Source organism: Chrysemys picta, chromosome 1 (genome assembly GCF_011386835.1).
Source record: "Chrysemys picta bellii isolate R12L10 chromosome 1, ASM1138683v2, whole genome shotgun sequence".
NCBI classification, from domain to species: Eukaryota; Metazoa; Chordata; order Testudines; family Emydidae; genus Chrysemys; species Chrysemys picta.
In genome coordinates, this window is record NC_088791.1 from 112,325,450 (window position 1) to 112,333,646 (window position 8,197).

General features: G+C 39.8%; 1 protein-coding gene across 35 annotated transcripts in view; it reads left to right on the forward strand.

Annotated features, from left to right (window-relative positions):
* The window catches only part of CACNA1C (calcium voltage-gated channel subunit alpha1 C), a 723,794-nt gene that overhangs the window by 239,969 nt on the left and 475,628 nt on the right, over nucleotides 1-8,197 (forward strand). The window lies entirely within an intron of this gene.

Sequence of the window (8,197 nt, forward strand, 5' to 3'; positions counted from 1 at the left end):
TCAGATATAGTGTAAGTCAGGTCATGCTGCAGTACATTTGGATCAGATTTCTAAGGACTTTTTTCTTTCTATAGTCTACTTTTCACTTCTGTTCAGATTCTATTTCCATTACAACTTATGTGTGCTTCTTTGAACCGCACTTGAGTTTCTTAAATTGTTCTTAAATCTTAGCATTTCACTACATGATTCTTATATATAAATGGTAAATCAATTGGTCTCTAAAGAGCTTTAAGATCTTTTGGATTTCGGGTATTATAATTCAGTGTAGACAAAAATAACTTTTAAAATAATGAAATCATTGTTGGAACTAAGATATTGTTTAGTCTATTACATCTCTGTTCTCCCATTTTTCCTAGTGTTTTTTCCTCTCTTTTGAAGGATATTTTGGGGTGTTAGGTGGAAGGTTGGGTGTGGTGATTCTAGAATAATGGATTCCAAGCCATTATATTCTGAATATTTGGAAGAGCACTCATAATGTTTGCCTGGTAACCTTGATGATGGTTTATCTGCTGAGGAGAGTGAGCGGAAGATATAGGATTAATTTTGGATTCCAATTTTTACTGAACTTCAATTCTGAAAAATTCATTTAGTTGGCCCCTTTTGAAATTCAGTTTTTATACCATCTCTAAATAATTATTTTTTTAATTTAAATTTTAATTAATTTTAATTTTTTAATTAATTAATGGAGATATCCCATCTCCTAGAACTGGAAGGGACCTTGAAAGGTCATCGAGTCCAGCCCCCTGCCTTCACTAGCAGGACCAATTTTGATTTTCCCCCTGATCCCTAAGTGGCCCCCTCAAGGATTGAGCTCTGTGGATCATTTGAGAAGATGAGCAGATAGATCTCTTCACCTCTATGCAGAAGCCCCATACACCACATGAATCCCACATTAAACCCTCAAAAATAGGGTTTAAGAAGTGTAAAGGCCTCATGCTTGGCTACTGGACATGGGATGAATTTCACTCAAAAATAATCTGGCATTCAGTACTTACAATAGCCTCTTTCATGATATTGCCATATAGCTTTTTAAGACCCAGACGAAATAAAAGTTGGTTTATGGGATGCCTATTTCTCTGTTGCAGTGTCTCTGTGGGCAGAAAGTAAGTATCAGGGAATGAATCCTCTGAACTGCTATCTCTGCAAATCAAGTGAACATGTCAGAATGTAGCATATACACTTCTGGTAGTTCATAAAATTTGTTACCAGGAGTTTCTTGACCACTGGTTGTTACGATTAGGAATGGGGTTAAATTGACCTTCCTTGGGCTAATGAAAACTCTGCTGTGATTATCTTGTTGATGTATACAGTGCTTTAAAGTAAATCAGCAAACGAGCATACAGGTAATACCACAAACTGTTTTCATGTAGGTATAGTTTATGGTGGAGACTCTTTTTTTGTAGAGAAGTCTCTTCTGAGTGATCATCAATTCCTAGTAATGCAAATCAGTTTGGAAACTCAGCCAGGGAAATTAGCTCCAAATCTTACTGCAATATGTTAATCCATTAATCCAAGGGTTGAATTGCCCATAGAAAATATTATGGCTTTCCTGGAGCAAAAAAATGGAGAGGTTTGTAAACTGCCCTCTCCAGTGAGTTGCTGGATAGCAGTTGGGGAAAAGCTGTGGGAGTTGATAAGGGGGGGAAAAAGTCCCTTAATTTACATTGGATTATTTGGATTATCCACTAGACTGCAACAGTTGGGTGGCTTTTCACTTCGGAAGAATGTCTTCTCTCTGCCACTAACCTGAGATTGTAGACATGAATCTTGGAAATTTTATCTAAAGATCCTCAAATGGGCAATGCCATTTTCAGAAAATGAAAAGGGAAAACAAATCTTGAGTTCTCCAAATGTGTTAGTTTCTTTCAGTCCCAGAGAGAAAAAGAACATCTATTTTGTGAGGGTCAGAAGCAGTGATTGACACCTCGCAAGAAATAAAACCATGGGCCCCTATTCTCCTATCCTAGGATCTGAGTAACTCCTCAATGGGAGTTAGTTATTTCATAGTGGAGGAGAATCGGGCTCCAGTCCAGTCAGCTATAGAAAAAAGGAAGCCTCTCTTTATTTAGGGTGTAAAATAACAAGTGGACTGATCTAATCAGAACATTAAAGTGTATAATGATCCTAAAATGTGCAGGATGTTAACCTAGAATCAAGGCTGTACAAAAAATTAGGGATAATGGATTCTCACTGAACTCGAGATTCAACTGTTTGTCCCTCTCTGTTTGAGAAAAAGGCTCCTTTCTCTGCCTTGGAGGCAAGAAGTGAGATTGTATGGGATATACCGTTTATGCTGTTAATTCTGCTTAAAGTGCAGTACCGGGCTTGGGCAAAGACCTGAACCATCACAGTGTTCATGAATGTGTGTCCATGTCCTTCTACGTTTGTATCTCTTTAATGTAGTAAGTCCAACCATTTGTCTTTTAACTGCTCCCAGAATTTTCCCTCTGTAATGACTTTTAGAGACCTCTTGGGGTCAATTGTCTTTTTACATCCTTCATCGTTTTTTTCCTCTGTGTCTTCTTGTCCTACCATGGACATCTGCTGTATTGAACTCTCTTCTTGTTCATGCATCCTTGGACCTTTTCCCCATCCCGCCATCAGTTTTTATTCATGTATTTTAATTGGTTCATTGATGTGACCACAGAGGGGCCCCTGTTGGGTGAGTGCTTTTTCTCTTGGGTCGAGTTTGATGTAAAGATAATGGGTACAAACACTCCTAGGCCTGGGCAATTTGTTGCTCAAAGTATGAATCTGATATATGCAGTAACTCCATATAGCTCTCTGAACTGTTCCCTTGGATGACTATGAGGGGTAGCCCTTTTTTCTTCCATGGTCTAATGGCACATTGTACTATATTCCATTACAGCACTTGATAGTTGAACATATAGTACCACACAGAAAAACACAGTAAAGACTGTTAATAGGACTATAATCTTTTATGTCTCAGACTTTGCCAGCAAAGAATGGGTCTTAGCTGCCGCTAGGAAACTAAATTAAATTCCATCTAAAATGCTAACCTATCCTCCTAGTTGTACTGCTGATAGATGGAACAAGTAATTGTTACTACTCCTGCTATGGAAGGTCTCTCAGGAGTAAAACACAGAGGCTCTCATCTTGCCCTTGGTGTAACTACAGTTACAGCATGAAGAAAAGGTAGCCTGCTTTAATAGGAGCCTGCTGCTGCTGAACACTTGCTAAAAGAAATTCAGGATAATACCTTTCTGAGTGTTCCACTATCATGAAAAGAAGATTAAAGGATAAATGGTTTATATGGTTGCATTGGCTTGAGCTAACAAAACAAAAAGTGACAGAATTTTCTGTCAGTTTTGATACACTATGTTTATCAATACTGTATGCTTTCCATTTGAGAATTAAAGTACTGAATAAAGGGACTGGAAAACTTATTTTGTCCCATAGGGAAGAATGTGGTCCAATGGGAGAGGACTGGGAGACAGGGAACCCTGGGTTCTATTCCTGATTGCTACCAACTTACTCTGTGACTTTGGGTAAGTCATACTGACCAAAATTTTCAATCTTAGGTGCCTGAAGTTAGGTACCAAAACCACATGTTGATATCTAACTAAAGAAAAGGAAGGGAGAGGATAGGCAGTCAGACATACAGATTTCTTCTTGCACTGAAAGTTCTTCTAAAGGACCAAGTCCAGCTTTGTAGGACCCACAATGTCTCTGAACAGGAGTGTATTGTGATAGGCCACGGCCTGCTGGGAATACAGTGTTCTTCTGACTGACATGCTGTAACTCTATTAAGATCTTTAAAATGAGCTGTGTGGAAATCCTATTATGAGAAATACATGGATTGATATGCAGTGAAAATTTGTAGGAAGACAAACTCCCAAAAATTACATAGGGGAACATTTCCAGTGCAGTCCTTTCATAGAAAATTAGATGGGCTCTCATCAGCTAGAGCATGGATTGTGTAGCTAATTCCCACTAATCGCTGACAATTTATGGCATAACTATGGGGCTTTAAGCACTAATTACCTATAGTGAGTACTTCTGGTGTGTTTTTGGTTTGTAACATTCACTTCCTCCTACCCAGAATATGTGCTAGTGCTTTGTCTCTCCCTGTCTCTTTTTCCCATGTGGTGAGCCAGTCATAAGTTCTCTCTTTTAATCTCTTCTCCAGGGTATAGATTCTCTCTCTCTTTGCAGAGAACTATACTTGGGTTCTTCAGTTCACTTTCCTAGAGACCCACACTTGGATTTTCTCCCACTGCTTGGGATCTAAGCGTGTTTTTTCTCTCTTCCCCTCTCCCACTGCAGATAGAAGCATAAGCTAAACTTTCCCTCCCAAAAGATACATGAGCAAGCATCTATTCTCCTTATCTCTGGGTATCTGAGAATGGGTTCTCTCTTCCCTGACCAACAGAAGGATTCCTCATTACTGACTGAAGGCTGCTCTTGAGCGAGTGCTAAAGTTTCCTTGCCAAAATCTTTTATGGGGTCCACCATTTCTCTTTCCTGTGGATGGCCATGGTGGAATACTTATACTCTGATGGTGAAAGAACAAAATGACATTCTCTGAGGCTTAGAAGCTCTGTGGAGTAGACAACAAGGCTATAGCTGTGGCTGACAGCTCAACTCTCTAAGACTTCCAGAGCTGGTTTATTTTCCATGAGTCCTTAAAATTCCATCAGCTTTGGAAGTGAGAGCCCTGAATACAGGACTTCTATGCTGCTGCACCAAAGCATTACCCCAGGGGCAGCTTCATTGAACTAGGAGTTTATTGGCCAGGGATGAATTCTGGGCCCCGTTAAAGTCAACAGGAGTTTTGTGACTTCAGTGGGGCCCGGATTTCACCCCAGCCCTGCACTGGATTTTCATATAGTGTGATCTCCCCCTGTGAGTGGTAACTGCACCATCCTGAACTACCAGAGCTCAGCACTGGCATAATTCCAGCAACACCTGAGACCCAGCTCTAGATGTGTATGATCAGTAATCAAAGACTAACATCTGGGATAGTTTTGCAGTATCAGATGAAAAGCTGGGAATAGCTGTAAAAGTATTAGAATATGAATTCAGAAGCTATTCAGAACTATGATCACCACTGGTTCATTATAAAAATATTTTGCCTCTCTATAATGCTATTTATCTTAGGATCCCATTGTTGTACAAACACTAACAAAACAAGCCTCACAGCAAACCCATGAGGGAAGTAAGTATTGTTATATCCATTTTACGGAAGGGAAAATTGAGAAACAAAAAGATTAACAGAATTGGCCAAAATCAGAGGCTCTGCTGGGAATATGACCAGGGAGCCCACACTACCAGGTGCCTGCTCTACCCATTCAACATGCTGCCTGCTATAGGCTTAAAAGTCTGTTTGCTAAACCTGAATAAAATACATTATGATGATGATTTTAGAAAATAATGTTTAACCCTCAACTGTAGATAAAGTGATTCAGACATTGCTAACTTGTAACATCTGGAAGGAGAAAGCTTTTTCATCATTAATGGGAAATCTGTAGAAGGAATTTGCTTGCAGAGTAAACTATTGTTTAAATGACTAGCATTTTAATCTTGTGAACAGGGCCGGCTCCAGCATTTCTGCCGCCCCAAGCAAAAAAAAAAGAAAGAAAGCCGCGATTGGCGGCGGCAATTGGGGAAAAAAAAAAAGCCGCGATCGGCGGCGGCAGTTCAGCGGCAGGTCCTTTGCTCCCAGAGGGAGTGAGGGACCTGCCGCCCCCGAATTGCTGCAGGTGCCACCCCTCTCCTTTGGCCGCCCCAAGCACCTGCTTGTTAAGCTGGTGCCTGGAGCCGGCCCTGCTTGTGAAACCAATGTTTGAAGCAATTTGGAATCAATCAAATGTAAAATGTAAGATGGTTGTTGGTTGTTTGGTTGTTGTTGTTTTTTGAGGGGGGGCAGGGTTGTTGTGTAAGGAACAGGTTTTTTGCTATTGATTCTCACCTAGGATAACAAACCATATGGTGCCTCTGCCTGCATTGTATGGTGTGTGCTTTTCATAATGGACCAGTTTACTTCTACTCCTCATTGAACCTTGACTTATTCTTAACAATTTTCCTAACACAGTACAGAAACAACAACAACAAAAATTACTTCATGTGCCATGGAGAATTTTGCTTTCAAAGATACATCATTAGAAAACTGTAAGGATCATAGAGGTGTCTCTTTAAGCATTGATTGGATCTTTTAGAATACCTTTTACATCAGTATGTAGGCTGAAATTCGAACACATTTTTTTATGAGTCAAGAAGCACAAACCTCTGTAGCTTTGTATATCAGCTTATCTGTATCTTAATCATTGACTTTCATTCTGAAGAAATTTAGTGTTGCGTATGGAGTTTTGTTTGGTTTTGTTTAAAAAAATTCTTTTACACAGCAGTTTCCTTTATGTGTGTCTTTTGTGTGTATATGTTTTAATAATTAATTGGTTAGTGTTTTTACAGTGCTTTGAGAATGTAAAGCTCTATCTAAGTACTAAGTATTATTAGCACATCAGACTAGTGTCATGGTAGTAAAAATGAGGTACAGAAACTTGCATGTCTTGGTCACTGCTATAATCAGGAGTGGCCAAAATTTGTGCTCATCTGACATCTGTTAGGTGTTCTATGTGACATGAGTTGGTGGTTTCAGTCCCATGTCTGGTGAAAGGGTAGCCACATCACAATAAATGGCACTAACAGGGACTCTAGTTGGCAGTCTCAGAAGAGAGGGAAAGGATTCCATGAGCAAACCCTAAAGATGATTCCTCTAGGTTAGGGGAGCGACACATTGAGGCAACATGTGGGAAGCTTGCACTACCACTGCCCAAGCTGTTTCTATTCTGTAGATAAATAATAGATTTCAGGCTCCAGGGTTGTCAATCTGTCCTCTTTTGCCAGTTGAAATTTATTTTTAAAATATAAATAAATAAATGGAATTGTCTTTTTGAGTTTGAACAAGGGCTTCTGTGCCTCTTTGCCCAGTTAAAGAGCAAATAGAAAGCTTGGGGATGTGCATTGCTTTGTGTTGTCCTGCTGGGCCTTTGGCTGATGTGCTACAGGCTAGAAAGAAGTTTACTATACAGGGTAAAGATGGCATATAATTAAATGTTCATATGCTGTCAAAACACTGACAGTTACAAAATGCTTCAGCCATTAACTCATTGGAGAGTAAGCAATGAGCAAAATGACTTCAATACACAGAAGAAATTCAGAGCCCTGAGGGAATGCTAATTCAGAGACAGAGTAATAGGGATTAGTGCTTGATTTATAGTGTGGCTAAAAGAAATCAACTAGACTAAACCTGCTTCAATTTCACTGCCTACATATATGCTTAAATATATAGTCAGAATTCAGTGAGCAAGGCATTAACTATCCTATCCATCTTTCATTAATGCTAATGGGAGATATGCCCGTACAATCTATCTTTGTGCACTGAGGTGAGGAGATACACACTTTGGTTTTAAAATAACGTCAAGACCATTTTGTAGGTTTCTGAAGAAAAAATTAATGAGCTGGACATAGGGCTCTAGACTGAATTCCTAGTAAAATCTGTCACTATCCACTCTTGAGTTTGTTTGTTTTTTACTTCACCTTGTCCCTCACCACCCACAGCTCTACCAGTGATGCCAACCTTGACTGAACACTTGTTCCCTTCTCACACAGTAATCTTCAGACCTTAATCCACACTGCCCCTGATGCATGGGATGCCCTTTGCAAATTGTGCAGTAGGCCACAGTCTTCTCTTCCTTTTGTCACTTCTTCTGTGACACCTAAATGAAAGGATAGATTTAGAGTTAATCTTGACCCACTCTTTTCTTTCCACTCTACTCCACTGAAACTACTCTCACCAAATTGTGCAGCAACCTCTTTGTGGGCAAATCTCATGGCTTCTTCTCCATCCCCATTCTCCTTGAATTTTCTGTTGCACTTGATACTGTCAGTGCTATTTAACTTCTTGAAATGTTGTCCTCTTGGCTTTCATGTTAGTGTCCTTTCCTGGTTCTTCATCTACATCTCTGGCAGTTCTTTTGGTGCCTCTTTTAGTGGGTCCTTCTCCTCCCTTTATATTCTCTCCAGAGCAATCTCGCAGGGCTCAGTCCTTGGCTCTCTCATCTTTTTGCTCCACACACTTTCACCCACCTGACTTCATGGAAAAAAGCCAGAAGGAAAAAGTAAATCTGCAAGTCATCTTACACTGATTATTTGGAGATTTACCTTTCCACTCACC